The 25798-nt window shown below is 35.5% G+C and overlaps 1 protein-coding gene across 15 annotated transcripts in view; it reads right to left on the bottom strand.

Moving 5' to 3' along the window:
• KDM6A (lysine demethylase 6A) overlaps nucleotides 1-24384 on the bottom strand; it is a 125311-nt gene extending 100927 nt beyond the window's left edge. For all 15 annotated transcript variants that reach the window (XR_003399120.1, XR_003399124.1, XM_026855849.1 and 12 more), the window contains exons 1-2: nucleotides 24276-24384; nucleotides 11211-11260 (exon numbers count right to left, since the gene is read on the bottom strand). The gene's annotated coding sequence lies outside the window, so the exon portion shown is untranslated. The remainder of the gene's footprint in view (nucleotides 1-11210; nucleotides 11261-24275) is intronic.
• Between the last annotated feature and the right edge of the window lie 1414 nt (nucleotides 24385-25798).

The following is a 25798-nucleotide window of genomic DNA, read 5'->3' as shown; positions in this document are numbered from 1 at the left end:
AATGCCAGTAAATCCCTATCTACTTACTACAAACTTGCAAGCTGCATAGGAATAGATGATCAGCTACAGGTTTTCTAGGTAGCTGCGGACCTTCTCAGCATACATTTGAAAATACTTATGCTTGAAATTATCTAAATTCAAAGATTTTGTTTGCTTGTTGTTAGTATGCTTTAGCATTTCAATCTCCAGTATTTTTCAGCACCCTTGAAGGAGAGCACTCTGGTTTCAGCACCAAAAGCAGACACCCCAGATTACTTCTTGCTACACCTTTATGTGTAGCAAGAGACACAGAACTGATTTCTATTTCTCTAAATACTCAGTCTTCTAAGGATGCTTCACAGAGCAGAGCACAATCATGTTAAAACTACTCTAAAAACACTGTAAATTATTTACATTTTCTTCAAAGCATGAGCTTACTGGCCTCACACAAACTACTCATAGGCTCTTTATGGAAGTGATCCCAAGCTCTATGTCTCCTCATCCTCCCGCCTGCTGCTTTCTCCATCTATTTGTACTACACTCACACATACTTTAGCCACACTTCCCACCCCACCCACACCCCCCAAAGAAAAGACTGCATCTGTATCCTGGGGAAAAGGAGGAAACAATGCAGCAGAATAATTAGGTACATGTTTGAAAGAGTATTTTCAAAAATACCGAAATGTCAGGTCTGGAGAAAGCAAATTCAAAAGCTTGAAATTTGCAAAATAAAACAATTCTTTATTTCTAAAATTAAGCAAATGTTTAATATTTTAAGGAAAGAACCTTAAAATGTAAAAGATTCATTTCTGAAGAAATGTCACTCATTAATCAGATACCGTACCTACTTATAGCTTATGATCAAACAGGAATCTACAAATTACGAATAAGAAAAACAGTGTGGTATGTTCTGTTTTAACCTTTTCCATGCAACAAAAGAATGCTCATATGGAGTGGGAAGCAACTGTACTATTACTGTGGTACCATTTCTGCAAACAACAGAATACTTTTGAAAAAGCAAGCAGCACATGCATTGTCAACACAGTAATTTATATTCAGAAAAAGAAACATTTGGTCATTCAGTATTATTAACATTTAAATAATATTCTTGCCTACTGAAGATGTGTCCTCCATTTGAGTAAGAACCGTTCTACTCAACTAAATATGCCTCTCTGAATAATCTCAATCAATGAGTCTCTCCAATGCCATCCTTCAGCGTGTCTCATTTTAGCATCCTACATTCTCATCACAGGGACTGAAGAAAGGAAGCATACTATTATTCTTAGTAGATGAAGTATGACAGTTTTTTATTCTGCACAAAGGAAACTTCTGCAGTAGGAGAATTCAAATGCATAAAAAGCTTTTAAGAGACTTACCCATCAATCCTGATAGTACTTATGTTATTTCCACCCAAAGTATTTGGACTTCTAGACAGAGATCATACATACAAGGGGCCAAGAAGAGCATTCCTGCCAAATTTCCATGGCGAAGCATCACCATCAGAAGATATGAATATTGTTTGGAAACAGATACCATTGTCTATGGTGAAGAGGGAGTGCTTCCTCTGAGATTCTGTCTTGCCTTCTCGCAACCCAAGCAAAATTTATCCCCAAAGCACATTCTTTCCTCTTTTACCATTAACATTTGGAGTATATTATAGATCTGCCAGAGTTCTGAGTTCTTATAAATACATCAATTAAAAGGGATGAGTGGCTTAATGAACAAATATACATTGAAAAAATTCAGAACTGAAGACAATTGAAACAAAAACTTTTTTCTATTTTAGTGCAAATGCAAAATATTTCTGTCAATAGTGACAGCCATGCTCCCTAAAAAGGACTAATACTTGTTATGACCCAAACAGGAACATGGTTTATATGTGCAGAGAAGGATTTCTTTGTTTTGTTAGATGACACTTAATAAGAAAAAAAGACATTAAAAAGAGGCAATTTATCAAATTTATCTGGAAGTCAAAGGCAACATGTCAAAATTTATTAGTTAAATTGGTCAGCCTCATTATTTATAAGTTTTTATACCTAGTCTTTCCTTTCAAGAACAGGGAATACGCCCTCCCATCATAATTTCATTAGATGTCATCTAATACGAGTTAATTATAAGAACTTTGTACAATTTTAACTGTACACAAAATTGAACATGCTGCATTATTTGTCTGTATTAACAGTAGTAAAAAACAGTATCTACTTCTTTCTCTGTCATAGGACTGCCTAAGAATTCTGTTTTAGCCCACAGAGGGACAGAATTTTAGACAGACACACATTCCCCAGAATGCACGAAACCCAAAACTATAACTGTCCTGATTTATTACCCTTTAAGAAATATCTGGATAAATATATCTTCTTTTCTAAACGAGGGATCAGTTGTGCTTAAATTAACAGCATGAAATAGAACACATTTTCTCCTAATCTTTTAGGTGGTGTTCATTTAACATACTTCAGGATAAAAAAATACTTCTTTCAGTCTGCTTTACTGATTTACAAGAAATAACATTTTTATCATCCAATATTAAAAGATCTTTTTCTGAAACCTTAACACAGCTATTAATTTGTTCTTTTTTGTACATTTTATAGATGACCAAGTGTCATTAGTAACACAATCATCATTACCTTTCCAGCATTCCAGAGTTTTTCTTTATTAATAATTCTCTGAAATATTTTGAAAGTGTACACATAATTATTTTACCCTTAAGAGGCAGAATTCCAGTTAGTCTTCATAAACATAGTCTACATTTAAGAATCCCATCTTTTTTAACATCACTGAGGAATCACGCTAACTGATCATACCTATGGGATGCTGAAATAACCTCATTTACAGTGTTACCAAAGCTACCAAGAGATTATACGGTGCACAGCTCAGAAATTTAGCCCTTCAATTTAATATTCTTCATACTCCAAATTTCTCTTAGGCCTTGTTCTTTTAACAACTTTTCTAGCTTTTCAAATATATTCTCACATGCAATTTCTATCCATCGTGACATACTGAAGGGACAAGTTCAATGATCTAAATGCATAATAACCTCTAAAAACCTTTGGAGAAACAGATATTGCTAGCTATGGGCTTTGTTGTAGTTTTTTACTGACTTTTCTTTAAAATGCCCTTTGATAATGTTGCATCTGCTTTTTTTTTTCCTCCCTCTTTTTGTTTTGCCAGTGTATCTTAGGGTCAAAGTGAAATTTTTCACCAACAGAATTATTTGTTCTCATGCACTGCACCCCAGAAGATTAAATATTAGGAAAAATATGTCCTCAGGTATTTTTCATCAGCAATTCAGCAAAAGACTTTATGCAATTGCTAGATCCTTTTTTCCTGATTTCCTGGAAAACCCTTTCTTCTGTGACAGAAAATTGTTAAGTTATCACCAGCTGCAGCAACAGCTACAAACATTAAAAATTTTCACTGTTTAATTAGTAAGAGAAGAGTTTTTGTCATCTTAACTCACTCCTCCCCATTGCCATGGACTCTCCAGTAAGTTCAGGACAAATAGCTCATTTTAATCTATTGAAGCCCCATTACTGTAATTTCCTTCACTCAAAAATACTACATTTTTTATTATCTACTTATCTTCCAGCTCCCCAAGTGAGCCTCAGTGCTTCATACTACCTTCTTCTGCCTCCCTCAACACAGAAGACATCCTGCTGCTTTAACGGAAAGGGATATACGGTACTCATCACCTGAGCAGTTACTGGGTTTTGTGTTTTGGTTTTGGGGTGGTTTTTTTTGTTGTTGTTGTTTTTTTGGTTTTGTTTTTTGGGGTTTTTTTTAAATATCTCCATGCCTGGTTAACTTACTGCACAGAGGTGGTTGTTGGGGAGAAAGCTGGCAAAAGTCTCATTTCAGATATCTCACAATCCACTCCTATATTACTCTATATATACCTTCCTTCCTTCTCCTCAGATGCTCCTAGACTTAAAATATGTTTTTTACTTCTCTTCCCTCATTTTCTTCACCTTCTAATTCTCTGCAGGGCTAGTCTTCCTTCCCCCACTCCCTGTGATTCCTCCTCTAGCCATACTTTCCTCTTCCTTATATTACTTGTTCAGCCTTACTTGTTCTTACAATTTTTTCTATCCTCAGCCTTCTCCCTTCCCTTTTCTTATTTTCTTTTTCTGGACATAATAGCTTGCCATCCTATATTATCATGCTGTATCAGAATCAAGACTGTATTTACAGATTGCTTTCCACAACAGAGTCTCCTGAAAATGCTTATCCCATTACATCCCATAAAAATGCTTTTTATCTCCATTATGATGACCTACTGTCTTCAGTATTTAAAAATTAGGACATTTCTTTCAAGCCTATCTCTATTTTGTATCTGCTGTTCCATAAAACATAATATCATGCTTCACTCTCCCTCTTCATCTACAACTGGTCTTGAAACAGTTATATTTCGTACCTTCTCAGAACATGACCAGAACGTCTTCATCAAAATTCTTCTAGTGAAAGGACTGCAAACTAAAAACTGTTCTTTTAGTCAAAAGTGAGAGGAGGTATAGAATCCCATGTGTTGCACTCATGAACATTATAATTGCAGACAGAAGAGCATATAGAAGGTACTAATAATATCTCTCTTCTCAATGCCTTCCAGGGCTGCTGAATCTTCACTCAATTTCTGGTTTTATTTTTCACATTCTGATTCTCCATTTTCTCTGAAATTTGTTTATTCCATTCCTATTCTATCATTTTGATTTTACGTTACAAATATATTCAAAATTGCAGGTTTTCACGTTACCCACCTTTAGGTCACCTACCAAATTCCCCAATTCCTTTTGCAATGCCCTTAATCTCAGCAAATTTCACCTACACTGAGGATTTTTGAAACTTGCTTTCCTGATCAAGTGTTCTTCTAAATGCTTCTCTGATTAAGTCTCCTCTGATCAAAGGAACTGTCTTTCTGCTTTTCCTGTACATATCCTGTGTTGCTATGTGGCAATAATTTATACTAAAGGCTTTTTGTGTCATTTTAAAATTTTGTTCTCTGAAGACTCTTATGAGGAAATCTGTCTCCTGACACGGGATATCCATTCTCTTCTAAAAAAAAAAGTTCAAATACACTAAGGGTTTAAATAAAAAGCATCATTCACAAATCATCCTACTGTCTTCTCCAACTTCCATTTCAGGAAGATGTCTGCTCCAGCAATTTCTACTGATACTGTACTACTGTACTGTTTCAATTAAAGCAAGCATTTATATCTAATTAAAGAAATAATGGAAGATTTGATGAATTAAGTCTAAAACCACTACTTGGTATGTTGAGGTTACTGCAGAAAATAAAACAGTTGTGAGTCAATGAAGTGGAAAATTGCTGTCTTATAACAGATTCTCCAAGGTGCAAAATGTTCTCTTATTTGCTGTTATCAGTATGTCTAATAATTGCTTTTTGTCCAACTATTTTAAAAGGGGAAAATAGACTTACAGTCTAGAGAAAGAGAGACAGCAAAACATACTAAATTAAAGCACTAATGTTTTTTAATTTTTCCTAATTTTTTACATTAAGAAAACATACCAAAAAAGACACTGGGCCTATCAAAATTGAAAAGGTAGAGAGAAGAAAAGAAGATCCATAAAAGTGTTAAACCAAGCAACAGGTCACATTTGAAAACAAAAACTCATGGTCTTTTGTTACTTTAATTCTTTGGAAAAAAAATCAACCTTACTACTATAATTGAAAGTGTTTTAGCCAGAAGATTGAGAACACTCTTAGTAACATTTCTACATAGATTTAATTATAAAACAGCATTGTAAAAAATTACCTGGTACTAAATTACACTTTAGGTCTACCTAACAAGGAACATTATAAAATCACTTGCTATAACAAACCAACAACTCAGTATAAACTGAGATCACAGTCTTCTTCCAAGGCTAGCACACACATACACACCATTTCCCTGGGCTTTCTGAAGAGAATTTTAGTGGGTTTGGTTTTTTTCAGTATTTCTGCATACTTTTGGATTCTCCTCAGTTTTATAAAGACTATCTTGAGAAAAGTGAGAGGAAATTCTGTTATTTGCAAGCATATAGCCAAAATTAAATTTCTAAGAATCATTTATTTTAAGAGAAATATGAAGAAGGTTTGAGGTAAATGTTTCAACTTGGACAGTAGTTCTAATGTCCAGCAAACACAGGCTGGGAGTACCAAATAGCTGCTCTCCAGAACTAGACTGACACCTTACCTTGCTCCAGAACAACTAGGGGATTTACCTCCCCCCCTTCTATTTAATTTATTTTAAACCAGACTGTTCAGTCTTTTACAGTATAGCCTTGCAACTGCAAATTCAGTTTGTACCATACTTGCACCCAAATATTCTTAAAATCCACTGAAACACAGAAGTTGGTCTTTGAAAATCCTCCTTGAAGTTTACTAAATGTCTTTGAAGTTTTCACCCTGATTACATAAACGAACACTTTTTAATTAAAAAAAAAAAAAAAGGTGATTAGGACCATTTTCATAACAATGACAAAGAGTGCCTGACAGATTTACTTTTCTTCTAGGCAACCTTTCAGTCAGAGTCAACAGCTAACAAATCTATCTCTGAATTCATGTTGGGCGATATAACTCACTAATTAAGTGTTTCTCAAACATTTCAAGGAACATTCAGATTTTCTGACTGATCCACTCTAAGCACTTCTCTATAAAGAGATACTACAGTTGAGTATAACTGAATAAATTGAGTTTTCTTTTAAGGCATCCTCAATCTAAATCCTAGCATCCTAGTTCACAGTAAATAGTCTTCCTTGATACAGGAGTAACTCGTTTTCACAGTAACTTCCATCATTTTAAGGTTCACTTAGGTGCATTTCTAAATACTTGGCCCTGGCAATTCTCCAACTTATTCACATGTAGACAGAAATGTTTAAGTATCTGTGTACTCTCTATTACTCTGATGAAACACACCTTTTTATAAAAAAAAAACACCCTTGAATCCAGACAGGATAATTCTCTTTGATGAATTAACACACTCAAAGTAAAGAACAGTGGCAGTTCTGTCCTCATGCTCCTTTATAGCTTGTCCACAATCCCCTGGATTTGACTAAAATCCTGTCCAGAAAATTGCATATTCATTCCCCAACCACAGAGATGTCAATAATACATGGCTCATAGAAACACTGCAGAGAACCAGCATATGATCAAACCCAAAAAGTTTATTTATTCAAATCTTGTGTTGCAGCAACTACAGGCACATAGTCTCTGACAGTATGTGAACACTCACCTACCTGCAAAAGGACACAAATATACTTTAATCAAGAGTATCAAACCACGTAAGGGCTGCAGTAGCAGTATCATGCCAAAGCAGAGGAGATCTAATCAAAGTACCGGACAACCAGGCTCTTCTGTAAAACCCTCCCAGGAAATCCTCTACTGAGCACTGAAACTTCTTGCAGTCCCACATCTGTGGAGGAAGGTTTCTAGGTCTCCTCTACCCTTGGCAACCATGTCAATCAATGCAACAGACCCAGATGTTTTACAGTTAACACACACTCAATTCACTCCTGTACTGAAATTTCTGTTTGGACAGCCCTACCTGAACCCAGACGTTATATAAAAGAGTTCAGTATGATCAACTGAATTATAATACAACCACATGAGATGATTAAAATAACGTTTTCCAGGTGCCAGATATCTGCCATCGTGTTTGGATAAAGTCAGGAATAATTTACTCCTTGCTGAGCTTCTAATCCTGCCTCCTCAGAATATGTCAAAACTGATAACCATGGCAGACACTTACACTTGATATCTTTATTTTCTCAGTAGCATCAAAATCTACAAACTGCAGTTCTAGTTGTTGCCTCCCTCTCCTGAACTGCCCTTCCTATCCGTTCATCCCCCACAGTCCTCCTCACCTCCCCCAACATGTTGACACAGGGGAGTTTTAAAAAGGAATCAGAATGAAGTACACTGCACAGAAGGGAATTTATTTTAGCATAGGCACATAAGAAGAAACACTGAAAGAACTACTTGAATGCAAGAACTCTATTAAAGTTATCTTAGCTTTTATCAAAGTTGAGGTATTTACTTCGTAAGATTTCAAGTCAAAAATTTTTTTAAATGCAGAGTTAAGGTACCACAGTACCTGTATAGAAGAAAAATTGCAAAACCTTAGTAAATTTGCAACATTTTACGTCGATCTGTGGGTGCCCAAACACATTAGTGCAAAAAGTGGTCTATTTAGGAATATGCGGCATAATGCAACCCAGCTCTTTTAAAACTATCTGTAAAGGTATTACTTCTGTGAAAGGAAGTAATATCTCATCAGAACAGAGGGAGTATTGATCTGGTAAATGGCAAAATACAGCATCTTCCTAATCTTTCACCTTCACTTCTCTCACTATAGCATATATTCAGAATATATTTTCTAAAGCATTTTTTCATTCTCTTTTTGTTCCATAGGATCAACAAAATGCTTACTGTATTACCAACAAAACCACCCATGCACCAAATTTTGACAGAAAACAACCTGGTTAAAATTCAGACTATCAGAAAAATCTATTTTAAAAAAAAAAAAAAAAAGAGTAAAAAACTTTTCCTCATGAACAGAAAAAGATTAATTGTAAAATAATATAATGAACAATGCAAGAAAATAATTCTCAATTACCAACACCATGCAACAGTAAAAACCCAAAGTAGCAAAGACTAAAAATACTAAGTATGGAGGCCAAACTATACCCAAAGCAAGCTAAAATGTCTCACAAGCCTTCGAGAAGTCTTCTATTTATAAAACAAAGAACATACAGGGCACTCATTTCAACCACATAAATTTGCACTGCACCACAGTAAGTAATTTCAGATATGCTGCCTAAGTTTATAAGACTGTTCCTGTCTGGTTTCAAACCTGCCTTATATAATAACCTTCATGTGATTCAGCACTCTCTATCAATTTCTCAGTTCTCTCACACAGCTCTCCTCACAGCTCATAAATACCACCCTTTCTTCACACCCTTCTCTCTCTTCTTTTCTTTACCATTGCAAATTCCAACTTAATTGATGACATCTAACCCTGTAAGAGCTAGAAAAAAAAGTCCTAAAAAAACTATGAAAGTAAAACAAGGAAATGTTACTGCTTCTTTATTTTCAGTCATCTGTATCTCAGAAAAAAAGATAATCACAAAGTATAACAAAGCAGCATATAAGGGTGACCAAAATACAACACAAACTTAACTTTTCTTGACTAAATGGTTTCTTACAGATGCAAGGCATTAGAGATAACAAAACACAAGAAACCCTCTCATTTGGGGCGAGGAGTGGGAATACCTGTCTCTAAACTCAGTCCAGGAAGCTTCCCACTGCCAACTGCAGACTAGCTTCATCATCCAGTAATAAAATGAAATATGATTAATCTGTAATTTTTATCGGTATCAGCAAAAAAAGTTTTAACTGAAAGATGTTTTTGGACTCTGTTTCAGGATCTTTTTCATGCATATAAAAATTAAGAAAATCTCCAAAATTGTTAGGGAAAACATCCCACTTTGGACACATTTATAAGAAAGATCACAATGAGATCAAGTAGCATAGTATCCTTTCTAGGTGAGGTCAATCTGAAGAGTATTATTGGAGTTTTGTGGGTTATTTCTTTGTAGAAGTCAAAATGCTCTTCTGTTAGCTCCAAATAATGCTCTCATGCTTGTAACTGGAATTGTCTGAAATTACCTCTGCATGGTAAAACTCTTGAAATATACACAAGAAAGGTATGTTAAAATATCACGACACTGCATACAAACAAATTGCTTTCAACAAGTCAAGCACAGATCACATGTTTTACTGCCATCCGTGTACTTGAAATGGAACGGCAAAACAATCAGAGTTTGCATTTATTTTAATTGAAGATAATATTCTGAGCCACACTGAAACACTCTGTGCCTATGGAAATACATATAATCATTTACACTTCACTCTGAACTCTCTGAAAATGCAGGGTAAATAATTTACTAATCATCTATCACTTCTAATAATGAGCCAGTAGAACAAAAGCCAGAAAAAATAATTCAAATCACAAACTATTCTAAAATGCTTAACATGGGAAGAGTACAAACAACAGGAACTATTACAACAGATGTTTAATTAATTGGTTGAATTCAACACTCATTTACAGCAATCTTTAAACTAGATCTCTGAGAGCATGTAAGAAGTAAGAATAGATGAATGCTTTTATTCATATTGTTGTAATTTTTAAACTACAGGGGTTATTTCTAAAAAAAATACTTCAAAAAGGCTTGGTGTAAAAGTGACACTTGTACAACTTCTACTGGAGCAGGGCCTTTACAAGATGATACGAACAATTGTCCCAGGACTCTTCAATTTGACCCCTCCTTCCACATGCCCAAAGACACTTATTTCAGTTCACTCCTCTACCCTTTATTTACCCTGCCTTTCTCCCTTTCCACACCCCCAAATGGGAGAAGTTGTCACAGGATTTTTCAGAACATACTTATGGTCCCCATAAAATGCAAAGAACAGAGAAATGTTTTTTTCTCTAATGCCAGTATATACATGGTATTGATGTCTTTCCAGACTGAGCCCTCACTATTTGAAATATGCACTTATGCACACGTTTAAGGAAAACAGCTGCTTAAAAACCACACAAGTATCTACTATGTTGCATGCTTTCCTGCACTTCTGTCTAGATCACCAGCTTCAAATTATTTCATGCAACAATATAATTAAGCTAACTATTACTGACAATATTGCTATAAGTAATTTCTTAATTTGATTAATTTAAAGTCCTTATACCTCTACATAACCTACACTAGCAGGATTTTTTCCTTATTTAAGAATGTTATCTAAAATACTGAAAGGGACTTCAAACAATTTGGCATCTATGGAAATGAAGAGCAACCTGAGAACATTTTTTCCCAGTACAAGTCCAATACCTGAACAGCAGCTTTCAAGTGGTTATGATTCTCCATACATATATCCAAGTGTTTATGCTTTCATAAGAAAAAGGATAATAATAATTTTTTAAAAATCTAAAACATGTCAAGTTATTTGATCTGCCATTTCAATAAGTGGCATGAAGATTTATCTCCCCTTAGATTTATAATAAATTGTATGTATAGGTGAACATTTCTGTTAAGATTTAATTAGTACACCAAAAAGTAATTGCAGGTAGATACTCCAAACTATACTGAAATTAATTTGTTTTAGAAACGGAATCATTTACAGCAATACATTAAAAAATAAAAATTAAAAAAAAAAAAAAGGAAAAGCAGCATATACAGACCTTCCAGTAGTCAGATTGTAAACTGTAGTACCTCTGGTATGCAGATAATGCTGTAGGAAAGAAAAATGAATGTTGAATTTGTTTTGTTGCAGTTTCTCTGAAGAAAAAGAAAACCTTAAGAGTCAAAACACACAACATTAAAATGATAAATGGTTTAATAAAAGTAACACTGCCACAATAAGTACACTGTTGTGGGTAATGCATTCCTTAAGATTATAATTTTGTTTTATGAAATGTCAACCCAAAAGTATATTTATTATTAATCTTACAAATGTAAATCAAGCAATATTTTAAAGAAAACCTATAATAAAGAAATAATTTTAAATTTTGGGATTTTCATCCTAGATAAAGCTGTTGTAAGATTTAAAAATTTAATCATGTAGCTCATTTACCATGCTCCCTGATGTCCTGTAATTTCTAAAGAACTGGTGTGGAGGGACATACAAAGAGAAATCAATTTCACATGCCCTTTCCTTCAGTAACTGAGAAACAAAAGCAAATGGAAAAAAGCTTACATTTTATTCAACGTCTAAGACCAAGACTAACCTGGAAAACAGTGCTAAGAACAGCTCTGTTCAGTAGAATATTATCTCTACTTAGCAACAGATTTCTCAAATCATCATTCCTGCATCCTTCTCCACTAAAAATTCTGGTTGATTCATCTTGCCCTTCAGCTAACAGGCCACATCAGACTACAACACAAACAGGCTTTACATTCTTATAAGAACACTGCATTAGGCACCATCCAAAAATGAAGACTTTTAAATAATGATTCACTGCAGTAACACCAAGATTTTGTTTTTTCACATGTTTGCTTCTTAAGAGTGGTTTCTACACAGTATGTATTTTCCGAACAGCAAAAGAAGACGACCTCTGCTTTAAATAACTACATACTCTAAACAAACACTAAACAGATTAAGACAGTAATAACAGTATGTACTTTATGTGCAGGTTCATTTCCTGCAAATACCATGGATAAACAATGGTCCTAAATTTTATCACCCTTTAATACCTGTCTTGCATATTCATTTCAGTGTCTTCACAGAAGTCCTTAAGTTTAAATGAAATAAGAACATACACAAAATGACAAAGCACAGAGCTGCTTTTTCTTCTTAAAAATGTACCTTTGCACTCACCTGTGTATGGAGATTCACAACCCTGTATTTTCAAATGTCTAAATGATACATGCTGAATCATGCCCATAAAGTGCCCCTCACCACTGGAACTGCCTGTGAAGTCAGCTTCTAATTTTGGTGCTCTAAACTGTGATTTATTTAAATGCACAAGAGTAGAAAAAAAAAACCAACCTAGGAGAACACTCAACATCCTTACACTATCGGCGTGCAATATGTGTAAATGTTTACATGCAACTTAAGACAAATAAAATTACTTAATAATCTAGTCAACCAGGCTAAATCTTTCACAGCTTAAGAATACAATTCCTCCCCCACCCCCCAAAAATATTTGGTATGGACTGAAAGATATGACTGCAACAGTTCAGTCACATTCTGTAAGCATGTTATAAAGGATGTTCACAATAACACAAAATAACTCCTACCCCAAATACTCCTTCTAGATTCACCTTCTTGCAGGTATCATTAATGACTTTCAACAGAAAGGCATAATTAGTTTTGGACGTGGGGACAACTTTGCTTTCCAAAACAGGTAAACACATACACACTGAAACAGTTTTGTAATGCGCCACACTTAAATAATTTATTTTTTAAAATCAAGCAGTACCTATCCCTACTTCAAAGGTTAAAGTATATGTCAAATATTTAAGTCAACAGCACCATATTATGCAAGATTTAAGAAACTGGGGACTTGTAATTTTTTTTTATCAACTATTTCAGTCAATTATACAGGATATATAGATAAAATAAAAAGATTAGAAGAACATTAAATACAATGCTAAGAATTTATACAGGGAAAATAAAAAGAACTTTTTCAGTGTGGCTCTTAAAAAATAGAGTACCCACATGAGCACATCCATTAAATACGAGAGCTGAAATGTATGTTTCTCTGTTTCAGTTAAGGTACTGCTAACAAGTTTATCAAACGTCAAAAGTTTAAAAAAAATTACAAAACTAGAGAAGCTACAGAAGACCTAAAAAGGAAAGAAAAGAAACAAAAAAAAAAAAGGGGGGGGGAGAAGCCTTACTGCTATTCAGTGACTAAAACATTCTTTATGCAAGTATAGCAAAAGGGTGCACACACTCAGGCCTTTCTTCTTGCTCCGAACTCTAGTCAGAGCACGCGCAGCCCCTCTTTCCCAGCCAGAGACAACTAAACAGAGGTGAGCAGCACTGAAAAGGGGGAGAGAAGACATCTGAAGTTATTCACTTATTCAGACCAAATAAACTCCAATAGTCAGGGGAGGAGGAAGATTGGGAGGCACAGGAAACTAGGCTCCACTGATGTCACTGCTCAAAGAAACTTGCCCAGAGAAATTCTAGCACCACCATTTAACACAGGGAAAAGTTCTTCTATTAAAGAAAGGAGTACTTCTTCCTTGATATTCTACCAGTTTTCCTTAGAGTGCTGGTCTGCAAATTATCTTCTTTTGTAACTCTTCCATTCAACAAAGTTTAGCAACTTCCCATAGTAACAGTTGAAATGACAGCTTTAATGTGCCAGGCTCATGTTACAATTAAAAACAAGTCCATGGAAAGCATGAAATGCTGAAGCATATTTCATGTTTATATGAGAAGAAGATAAGGCCTTCATTCTAAGGACAGTCACATTACTCTTCCAGAGGAACAGAGAAGATACTACAGTCTTCCTCCTAAGTGTCTGAAGGGCCCAATCCTACTTCTGGATTCAGCAACCTCTTCTATGGATGTAGTCTTTCCTTTGAGAGTAACAAGATTCTGCTTCTAGTTAACTTCTTGAAGATTAAATGCTAACATTCTCCATGTTGTCCTGAAAATGTGTAACAATTAATCATAGAGGAATCCCTTATCCAGGAGCTAAACATCCCTTTCCTCCTCATTAAAGTTATACAACTAGAAAACTGTTATTCATGCCCAGTTTCATTATTTAACAGGTGCTCAACTTAGTTACCTGTGAAAGTTTAATTCAGTCCCCTCTACATCTAGATTAAACAGCTGCTCTACAAGCACTCAAGCTCTGTGGAAAAGGATTGAAGGGACAGGCGGAAAAAAAAAAAAAGAAAAAAGGGATTCAAGAGAGCATTTTTTTTCCAGAGCCCTCACAAAACGTCCCTAATCAAGCATATCCTTAAGAACCTTGCATATAAGAAGAGGCTAGAAATCAAATTATGAAAGCAAGATTTTTTGAAAACTAAACCAAGCTACTAGTATTAAAGCACAGAACATGAACCATGAATTTGTACCCTACCATACTTCCTACTCCCTGAGTGAGTTACCAGTAAGTGGACATTTACCCTGAGTTCCATGGTGCAGAAATAGAGTATCTTACCTAAAAAGTGTATTATGGAACTACAAGCAACTTCTCCCTTAAAATAAGTGTTTAGCTATAGGAAATGAGCACAAACCCCTCAAATTATAAACTTTATTTTAAATTAAGAAATAAAGAGCAAGTGACTCTGCAACAAAAATTTTATACAAGTCCCTATCTGAAACACAGGCTATGTTTCATCAGTGCTATGATTCTAATTATGTCATGACATTATCTGGTTTAATAAAATGTGGAAAGCAAGTCACTTGTGTCACGCACCACATTACTAGTAGTAAAAAAAGCAACAGCAAAACAAACAAAAAAAACCCTAAACAACACTAAAGGCTGTAATATTGTTTGCACCTTTACTTTTCATCCAAGACCTTGTCATTCCAAGGTGAGACAATTTTTGTCAGAGAAAAAAGTTCTATGAACTACTGCTCCTCTTTAGGCATAGGGTAAACTCTCATTTTTATGGATACAAGTCAATTACCCCATTTCAGTTAAGACTTCCTTTTGTAAACATAGTGAAGTGAGTGTTCTGAAATCACTCTTAGACATAGCAGAATTCTGCAGACAATCTTCTGATTAGGAACTTATTATTGAGCTTTTCTAATCTAAATGTTTCCCACTGAAATTCTTAAACATATGGAATTGTTGGAGGTCAAATAGATAAGATGCTTTTTCCAGCACACAAAACATTCCTGAATATCTAGAAAATGCATGTCCAGACTCAGAAAGAACAGGACTGAACGTCAACAATAGGACAGTATTTCTTTCTTGACTCTTAACTATGTTCATAAAACGATCTAGTCAACCACAAAAAACTCTCTTAAAAGCACAAAGCTGAGAGACCACATTCAGACATCTAAACCAGTATTGGACAACTCAAGATTCCTAAAAAAGGTGCTCGTAGTTACCAATTGACATCCTTCTGCACAGTATTTCATTACTTACTGCATCGGTTTACACTCTTCCTATTAACATTTCTCTTCAAAACCTGGCAACTTACATTATGTGCCTAACAGGTAATCATCATGACCAGGCTCTTAAAAACTCTACAAGCTACTGATAGCAGACACAGCATTTACCATCTTACCCTGAATCAGGGAGATGGGGGATGGTGGTATATGCCCTGAAGGTGTATGTAGCTTTTCAGCTCAATCACCACCAGATATATTGCTTGATAAGAATAAAAGAACGTTTACCTAAAATAGCTCTGAAAAGAAATACGCCATCTTTCCACCAAAAGAATTAAAACTACTGGACAGTAAGAAACCTCCTCAGCACAGACTCACTTCAGAATCTGTCTTTAAGCCTCTGCCACCTAATGCAGAGCTGACCCTCGATGAGTTAACACAGGCAGAGTCTACTGGTTCCCTCTTGCAAGTTTTTACAGCTACCCAGAACCACACACTTTGCAATACCTACAGTTACTCTGACACTGACAACCTTTATTATGTGCCCCCTAAGAGTTTGCCTTCCTCTATTACTATGGCTAGGGTCAAGGGACATTGATACTGGTTTCTTATTTGTCCCTGTTTAAGATTCCTTGACTTCACATATAGAACACAAAACAGAGTTTACATAATTATCATGTATGTGGTTTCAGGATGTGATTTAAAAAAAAAAAAATCTACTCAATTTCATGAGAAAATAGTAAAACTTTATAAAATACGTAATTGTTTCACTAATAAGATAGACAATCTCTCTTTATATCCAGAGCCTAAATACATAAGCTAAACAAACAAGCAAGGTGGAAATGGGAAGAAAAACGTCTAGACTAAATGATATCCACCTACCTGTCATTTTTAGGACATCTAATCACAAATCACGCAGTCACAAAAGGATGACTTTTATTATCTGCTATAACAAACATAATGATACCTGGAAATTTAAGAAACCTTTGAAAGTGATGCAAACATGGAACAGTGAGTATTTTAGTGCTCGAGTAAGGAAAAAGTGAACTAGATACTGACACCATCTAGTGGCATCTTGCAAGGCTAAATGTGACTAACACAGATTTTTGGCTTGCTGAACTTAAAAGTTAAGAGTAAGCATTAATTTGATGACATACCCCGAAAAGGGAACTTTAAACCAACTCAAAGTTCCAGATTCGTCTGTGTAAATCAATACTTGTTTTCTTAAATAAAACCCTGAATTCTATGTTAATTTTTAAACAAGCACTAACATTTCTTAGTGCTTATCTAATGTGAAAATGAATAGTAATATAGAAAGTTAGCTGAAGAATGGCATAAGGGAAGCAAGGAAAGGGCACATGCATTGCTTTAAATCTGAAAATGCTTCCAAGAAAAATAAACCTTCATTAAACACCTAGGAGACATATGCAGGTTATGGAAACAGCTCAGTACATAGTGCAGGTTTTATCTACAATAGCATTTTAACCTAGCAAGATGAACACTGCTGGGCCATAAAATTAAAGACATTAAAAGGTGAGGAAATTTCAAGGTTGAGTCGACTGAATTGACTCTTTGCTGGGTAAAAAAAATGGCTGTCTGGCCAGGCTCAAAGAGTTGTGGTGAATGGAGTTAAATCCAGTTGGAAGCAGGTCACAAGCGGTGATCCCCAGGGCTCAGTACTGGGGGCAGTTCTCTTTAGTATCTTTATCAATGATCTGGGCAAGGCGATCAAGTGTACCCTCAGCAATTCAGACACCAGGCTGAGAGAGTGTGTTGATCTGCTTGCGGGTAGAAAGGCTCTACAGAGGGATCTGGACAGGCTGGATCAATGAGCCGGGGCCAACTGTATGAGGTTCAACAAGGCTCGTAGGCTTGATGGAGCAGTTCAGACCAGGTCCTGCACTTGGAGCACAAGAACCCCGGGCAACACTAAAGGCTTGGGGAAGAGTGGCTGGCAGAAGAAAGCTGCCTGGCAGAAAAGGAGCTGGTGGTGTTGGTCAACAGCTGGTTGAAGATGAGCCGGAAGTGTGTCCAGGTGGCCAAGAAGGCCAATAGGATCATGGCTTGTATCAGAAACAGTGTGGCCAGCAGGACTAGGGAAGTGATCATCCTCCTGTACTCAGCACTGATGAGGCTGCACCTCAAATACTCTGTTCATTTTTGGGCCCCTCACTACAAGAAATAGGTGCTGGAGCAAGTCCAAAGAAGGGCAATGAAGCTGGTGAAGGGTCTGGAGCACAAGTCTTATGAAGAGCAGCTGAGGGAACCGGGATTGTTTAGCCTGGAGGAAAGGAGGCTCAGAGCAGACTTTATCACTCTCTACAACTACCTGAATGGAGGTTGTAGCAAGGCAGGGGTTGGTCTTTTCTCCCAAGCAACAAAGACAAGAGGAAACAGCCTCAAGTTGCACCATGGGAGTTTTAGATTGGATATTAGGAAAAAATTATTCACTGAAAGGGTTGTCAAGTACTGGAACAGGCTGCCCAGGGAACTGATGGAATCACCATCCCTGGGTGTATTTAAAAAAGATGTAGACCTGAGGCTTAGGGACAGGTCTTAGTGGTGGACTTGATGGTCTTAAAGGTCTTTTACAACCTAAATTATTCTATAATAACTAAAAAAAATGTTGTGGAAGCTAGACCAGCAAAATGCAGCGCAGGTCTTTTGTTCCAAAGCCTCAGTAAAGAGGTTGTTCTCCACTTCCTCCCAGAGACTTGTGCTGGAAGTACCAGAGATGATCGAAGAAGCCTGAAGCATGTCTTCCTTTTAACACAGAATGAAAACAGACATACAATGGTAACACAATCATACATTTAATAAAGAAAAATCACCAAATAGTTCGCTGAGTAATTTTAATAACAGCTACACATCCTCATCTGGAAACACAATGCAGCAGCAAACTAGTAAGAAACCCACTGTCCCGTGATCGTGTCTAACTATGTGTTGCACTGGAGACTAGGAAGTATTAAACATGTAAGACATACAGGAGTTTGACGAGGAGTTTACCATTACAGAAATATTTTAGATAGTGAACTCTATGAAAGGTCCTAAAATATTCAGGGTATCCATGAAGAAACACAGTGGAATCACATGACGCTCAGAAATGTTTCAAAGAGCATATTCCGCAAAATGACTTAACAATTAAATGTTTATTTAGAACAATGTCCAAAATGAAAATTTTCAACCAGTCAAAAAACATGGTCCAGCTATATTCTATAACAATAACCTGTCACACACACACACACAATTTATAAAGAACATTTTCATGTTGTAAGCTTAAGATAACATTCTTAATCCTTTCTATAGGAATTTCATGTAACGGTTTGAACTCCTTGAAATTAAACCTCCCAAAATTTAACAGCAGCATCCAGAAGATGAAATAAACAGCTACAAATAGAAGCAACCCAATTTCTGCCAGTTATTAACAAACAACAAAATGAAAACCCTTAAACTTAATAAATCACACTTATTTGAAACACAGTCCTCTCTCCTTCAACTCATTCCGTTTGCTATGCTACTTAAAATCCATTCTTGTTCTCCAGGACTCATCAGTAAAAGACAGCCCACCATCAACCCTGCAGCAATTAGCAGAATCCTGTATATTGAGAAGTTCTCTCTTGCATTTTATAAGATGACTCTTACTACTCTGTACCTCAGAACACAGCGTATTGAAATGCTTCCTAATGACAATACTTTCCTTCAAAGTCCTAAAAGACTAAGACATTAATCACTACAAAGAAATTCTCTACAGAGCTAGAATTGTAAGTACAGAGGAACACATGTACATTGTTGAATTTGGGAGTTTTTTTCGCAACCAAACAACTTTACACAAAAACAATCAAATCACAGTTAAATTTTAGTTTTAGGCTGTATCTTAATAAATGAGCACCTCAATAAACATTCTGTATTTTTTCTTCAGTTTTATTTTAAATTTTAGCCAAACAATTGCTTTAAAATACCCTTGGACTAACTAACACTATCTTACAAATTACTTACAATATTTTTATAGTAGTGCTTTTGACAACACAGTCACTACCTACAAACAAAAGTATTATTAAAACTGTTCTGACATAATTCCTAGAAAATGTGAGTACAACAATAAGAATTATTGTAGTGCAGTATTTACTGTGCTTTAGTAAATGTGATGTGAATAACTGCAATTTTCCCCAATTATTTTCACCAATAATTCATTAAGTGCATTATCTACTTTTACTTCCAGGAACTCTGCTTTGAAAACACCAATTCAGGGAGGCAAATAATAAAAGTATGTCTCCACTTGTGCAACTGTTACCTGTCCTCCAAGTCACACGGTGGAATACAGCCAACATATACGACCCTTCTACAAAACAGATACAAAGATTTCTAAAGAAAACACAGATAATGTCATAGTCCATGAGCTCATTAACAGCATTCAGCTAGAACCCAAACCTTAAAGATCACCATCTACACTCTGTACACTCCTTATGAAAACCAGAGTCATGGCAAAAAAAAAAAAAAAAAAAAAAAAAAATCCAACTACTGATACAGCATCAGTTTCCTCCAAGACTAGCAGCACAGTAATTTTTGTAAAATCGCAGCCCTCCCAAGGAATGTAGTAGCAAACAAAGTTCACCGGTATGTATCATGGACTTTAGGCTGTATTCACAACTCTGCCAGCACCGTTGAAGAGCCTACATGACAACTCATCAACCTCCTCTGGCAAAACCTGAGGTTGAGGTTTCACATTCTGGGGCAATTGCATCACTTTCTTCTGCTATGTTATTTTTCAGTTGGATCAGTTCCCCACACAGCTGCACGTTCAGCTGTGCCAGCACAAAGAACAGAGCAGCAACAAGCAGACAGGGGGTGCCACTAAAGACACACCCAAGGAACAACCAGTTTGGAAACCTCTGAAGCAATCAAACAAAAAAAAAAAAAAAAAAAAAAAAAGCATCAGATTACAGTTAAGAAAATGCTACTGAGGAAACAGAATAGTTTTGACTGGGAGGAGTGAACATTCTCATTTTCTGAAATCCTGAAGCCAAATTCTGACCAGTAATGATCAAGACGATGAACACTGGGCACCAAAACCGCATGCCTGCTAAGCTGAATCAGTCTGCCTTAGTTATAAAGCCTTTGAATACAAGTCAGTGGCTCACAGTATTAAAAATCTGCAAAAATACCTCCATACCTAGCCTAGGACCTTCTCCTGAGAAAGAGCAGAGGTGCAATTAACAAGACAACTCAATTTCATGGCTGCAGGGAAACCTTTTAGCTAACAACAGCAATTCAAACATACTGCATTTCAGGAAAACTACATACTGCAGGTCACCTTTGTATATTTTAAAGGCTAGGAAAAAACATTGTGTTACTCTAGTCTAACCTCAGATATAATGCAGAGAAGAATTAACCTCATCCAGTAATTTCCAATGTAAATTCACATATTTTCTTGGAGACAAGTACTTTTTTTATTAAAAAAACCCCCATACTAAATCTGGACTTCAATGGCTAAAAGTGACAGAAAACATAATACACTTCAAGAGAAATTACTACAACAGGATTCATTTTAAAATCTGAATATATATACATACATATATATATATATATGCATGCTAGATGTATTTAGATTTCAGCAAGGCATCAGCCATCTCCACATTCAAAGGTAACCTGCCCATAACAGATACTCCCTGCATACAGGCAGCAAGGGCAGCATTTGCCTGGTTAGTTCCACTAATGACATGCATTAATCTGCCATCAATCTTTCTCAAGATCCCTCTTTTCTGGTGTATGTGTCCTAATTCTTATAAAGAAATGACCTACAGTCTTTTTTACTACATTTATAAGGTGCTAGCTTCATGAAAATACTAACACACAACAGATACACCCAACTGAATGAGCCACATTTGTCAACATATTTGTGAAAAAATGACAGATCTAAACAGAACAAACTATACACAAAACCTAACAAATCTGTATCAACCAAGCATTGCTTCTTCTCTTTATTACTGATCAGATTTCTGCAATGAACCAACAATTTTGTTCTACTTTGCACAAACTATACACTTTTAAACAAACACTACCACATTTGTCTTTAGGAAAGAAAGACACACCCTTCTACATTATATACAAAGGTGTACACATTTATTAAAGATATTTAATTGAATAAATAATAAGCTTCCAAGGAAAAAAAAAGTTCTTCAGCATTAGCTATGCTACTATCTTGTGATATTTTATTAATTACAGCCAATTTATTAAATACATCAACTTCTCCACAACTTTGACCAGGACTAACTTCAGACTAGACAGATGTATATTTCTGAAGACGATCCTGTTCCAGCATTTTACACTTCTGGAACTTCAGGACTTAGAAGTTGGATAAAATATACATTAGCAAGATGAAAACATTTCTGAACTCCTTTACTTTTCAGTTCCCAAGCATTTAAAATTTAACTATAATTGCAATTAGAATATATGATGATTAAAGTAACAGAATTTATAGGATGGAATAAAATTTATTTTTACTTTAAATTTCTAATACAATGCACCATCACTTTAGTTTTCCAGTAACAGTAGTAAATTAATTATATAACATTTACAACTTTTAGCATTGTGGGTAATACTTTTACAGTCTTTGGTACTGAAGTTCAACAGCTGTTGTGAACATGTGTCCCTCAATAAAAAAAGCCTTTTAACTTCCCTTTTCTCATCAATTAAAATTCCTCCAGTATTATTTTCACTACTACCCCATTTCTTTGAAAACAGGTACATCTTATATATATATATATATAAACTTCATTACCAACAATATTTTTTCACTTCTTGAGACTCCTTTCATGACTGAGATGTTACTTTAAACAGGCATCTAAGAAAATACGAAGTATCTGAAGTATTCAGGTTTTTAATACCTAAAATGTTTCTTACCACAGAGTTCTGCTCATTCTTCTTTACAGTTCTGGAGAACTGGTATTTTCAACCATCATTTGTATTTTTCATGCTTGTTCTTAAAGCTATATACACAGTACAAAGCAGACTCCCCATCAGTAAACCTCACCCTCTCATCCACAGCAACACCTAGTTCTGTCACCCTTTATCTGTTACCAACTCTACAGCAAACACAGTTCAGCTCACAATGCTGCACTGTCTTTGCCAAGTAAAATATATCCAAAAAGCCATACCGCACTAACATCATACCAAGCCGTATTAGGGTAATCAGAAACAGCAGTGTAAGTTGTTCGCAGAGGGGGTGGTTGAAATTTCTTAGAATACAATAAAATAAAAACACGGTATCAAGACTGTTCTTCAGCAAATTCTATAGACAGCATATTGCCATGTTCTCTTCAGGTTTTTCTATGTCTCTGGAACTGAAAACACCAGTGGATGAGATGTGGGTACAAGTTGGGGGTTCCTACAACAGTGGTAGAAGTTGCAGGTACAAAGGTCCCTAAGCTACACATACATTCAAGAGAGACACAAATGTTTTGATCATTCAAAGCCTTCTGAATTTAGGTAACTGAAAATTCCTCCCTAGTAACATCAAACCTAAATGTTTGTCACCTAAAAAAGTGAAGGTTCCAGGAATCCTACCACATGCTGGTTTATGTCAGACATAGTGAACAAGTGGACACATAGACACACTGTTATGAATTGGTCCACAGCTAGACTGAATTACTAAGCAGTACTTTTGAACTACTATCAGTTATAATTTCCCTATTTCTACAACCCAAGACAATTGTAAACCAGTATTTTGGTGTGTTTGGAAAAAGGTGTGGGGTGGGAGTAGACATTTTTGGGGTGGAGGTGTTGTTTATTTCTTACACAAAGTTAAGCAGAATTGCATTCATATTAAAAACTAAAAAGCAACAACAATAAAAAAAGACATCCCATGAAAAAAATTAAATATTCTGACATGTTGTAATTAGCTAGGTACAGTAAGATCCAAAAAGGCTTTCTAGTCATCCATACCTTCCACAATCACTGGAAGGGAGGCAGCTAACAGACACTGGGCCTGACACACAGCATGATGTAAGTGAAAAGAGGACAAGCTGCATGCCTAGCCCTATGTCTCATTCAGCAACACAGCAGAATATCTTTGGGAAATCCACACTGCTACCAAAAATGCACTTTACTCACCCACAAGCAACAACGCACAAGTGTACATAAGGTTCTATGTTTACTAGCTGCAACGATGACAAAAAACATTTAAGTAATTTCAAAGACTGGTGAAGTAGACACCTATAAAAAAAACTCCACACCCCTACACCCATTCTTCCACTCAGTACTTAAAACAGAATTTGAAACATACTTTAAGTACACATTTTTGCTTTTGAATTAACACTTTCAGTCTAGCCTTACCTTTTGAGATTGTGGACATACATAAAAGCACCAAGACAGGCTCTCATCCTATGTACCTGTGTCTCACTTCCCATAGGAAACCTTCAGAGGCATAGGTTTAACTGCTTGTACAGTCATGTAATAATGACCCAAAAAAATGAAGTAGGCAGTGCGGTACTACTGTACCTGAACCAGTAGGTTTTTTGGTTTGTTTTTTTCAATTAAAGAAAAAGAACAGAAGTTAGAATACAACTGCTTTTGTAAAGACATTAGTCTTATTCTGTTACAGACTTTGAAACATAATACAAACTGAGAAAACAAGTGAGTTAACCTAATGTTTTTCATTCGACTGTGTTGTCTACACAAAATGACAATCTCACAATGACATTTATCAGAAGTACTAAAAAAACCTTACCTTTTGGATAATCTTCCAATAAGAGGTTGAAGTGACCTAACTGACAAAAGAAATCAGACTCGACCTTTCCTTCAGCTTTCAAAATTAGCGATTCATAGCAGCGAACAGCCTGGGAAAAAGAAATACAAGGTTTTCAAAATTCTGCATTTAACTAAAGGAGATTAATACATTTTCTGAGAAATAAACAAAGTTTCTTGTTAATCTGCAAGGCAATAAGTCTAAAAATACTCTCAATAACATAGCTAGAATTACTTTTCAAAGAAGAAATGTAGTATTTCAGATAGAACAGACTTGGAAGTTCACAGATTCTAATGCAAACTGACAGCAAATGAACAATAGAAGTTTCCAGTGTGGATTCCAGTAACATTCAGTTTCCCAAACATAAACCAAAACTCTAACATACATAATTTTTAATTTAAAAATCAATGAAATGCAAAAGGATTGATTTTATTTATTATTTCCAATCTGCAAGACATAAACCTCTCTGGTTTTATTCTCATTCTGTGGGGTTTGTTTAAAGGATACACATTCCATTCTACCAGTTATTGCACTAGTTTTTGCTAAACTGAAGAATACGCTACCTCAACATGCTTGCTTAGGCAATTTATATACCTTAGCACATACTTCCCAGTGTCATATAGTTTACTATCATCTACTTGCTACACAGTTACTGTAGGCTAAGCAAAGCTAAAGTTAGAAACATGAATCTAATTAGAAAGGAATTTTACTTTTGAGAAAAGTTGCCCTAGAAGTTTTTATGCTGCACACAAAATCAAAGTATGTTCTGCACTACAAACGCACATTTTTAATAAACTGAACTGATACCTTCTATTCACCATAATGGTCATGATCTTTAACCTATTGTATTCTTACCTTATGACCCTATTCAAACTTTGGGAACGAATAAATAAATGAAACCAGTTTTCCTACTTTTTAAACTTCCAGTTTCTTCATTTTAAACATACTAGCCATTAAAATGAAGTAGCTGAATATACTTAAATGGGAGGGAAGGTCCTTTGCACCAGCAGAAGACTTCACAGTTCTCAAAAGCTTGACAGACTTCCAATGAATTTTAATTCCAGCTGATTAATCCATGACTTTCACCAACTCATGGTTTGATTATGTTTCAAATTTGGTTGCAATTATGGACTCCTTGATTTTCATATATTACAGTATTCAAAGACCTTAATACTTAATCTGAAATAACAAGCTTCGTTATTTTATTAAAACTGGAAATTCAAAAAGGAAAAAAGATTAATCTACCCTGTAATATGTAAATCCAAATCCTAAACTAGTAGTCTTGCCCATGTTTATGATATGCTTCATGTACACTTGTATTAATCATCAAAATGAGAAATGCCAACAATAAACTGAGGAAATGTTAAGAAATAGTTAAAAAATACCTGTGGAAAATCCAAATTACTGATCTAATCTGTATTTTCATTTGGCATTTTTACCTTGCTATGCTAGTTATAAAAGTAAACAGTGAGCCATAGTAAGATAGCTCTTGCTGTACTCAGTGG

This window comes from Athene cunicularia (assembly GCF_003259725.1).
Source record: "Athene cunicularia isolate RWA chromosome 1 unlocalized genomic scaffold, athCun1 chr1_part1, whole genome shotgun sequence".
Classification (NCBI taxonomy): Eukaryota; Metazoa; Chordata; class Aves; order Strigiformes; family Strigidae; genus Athene; species Athene cunicularia.
The sequence above is the reverse complement of the archived record's forward strand: the minus strand, read 5'-3'. Positions and strand labels throughout refer to the sequence as shown.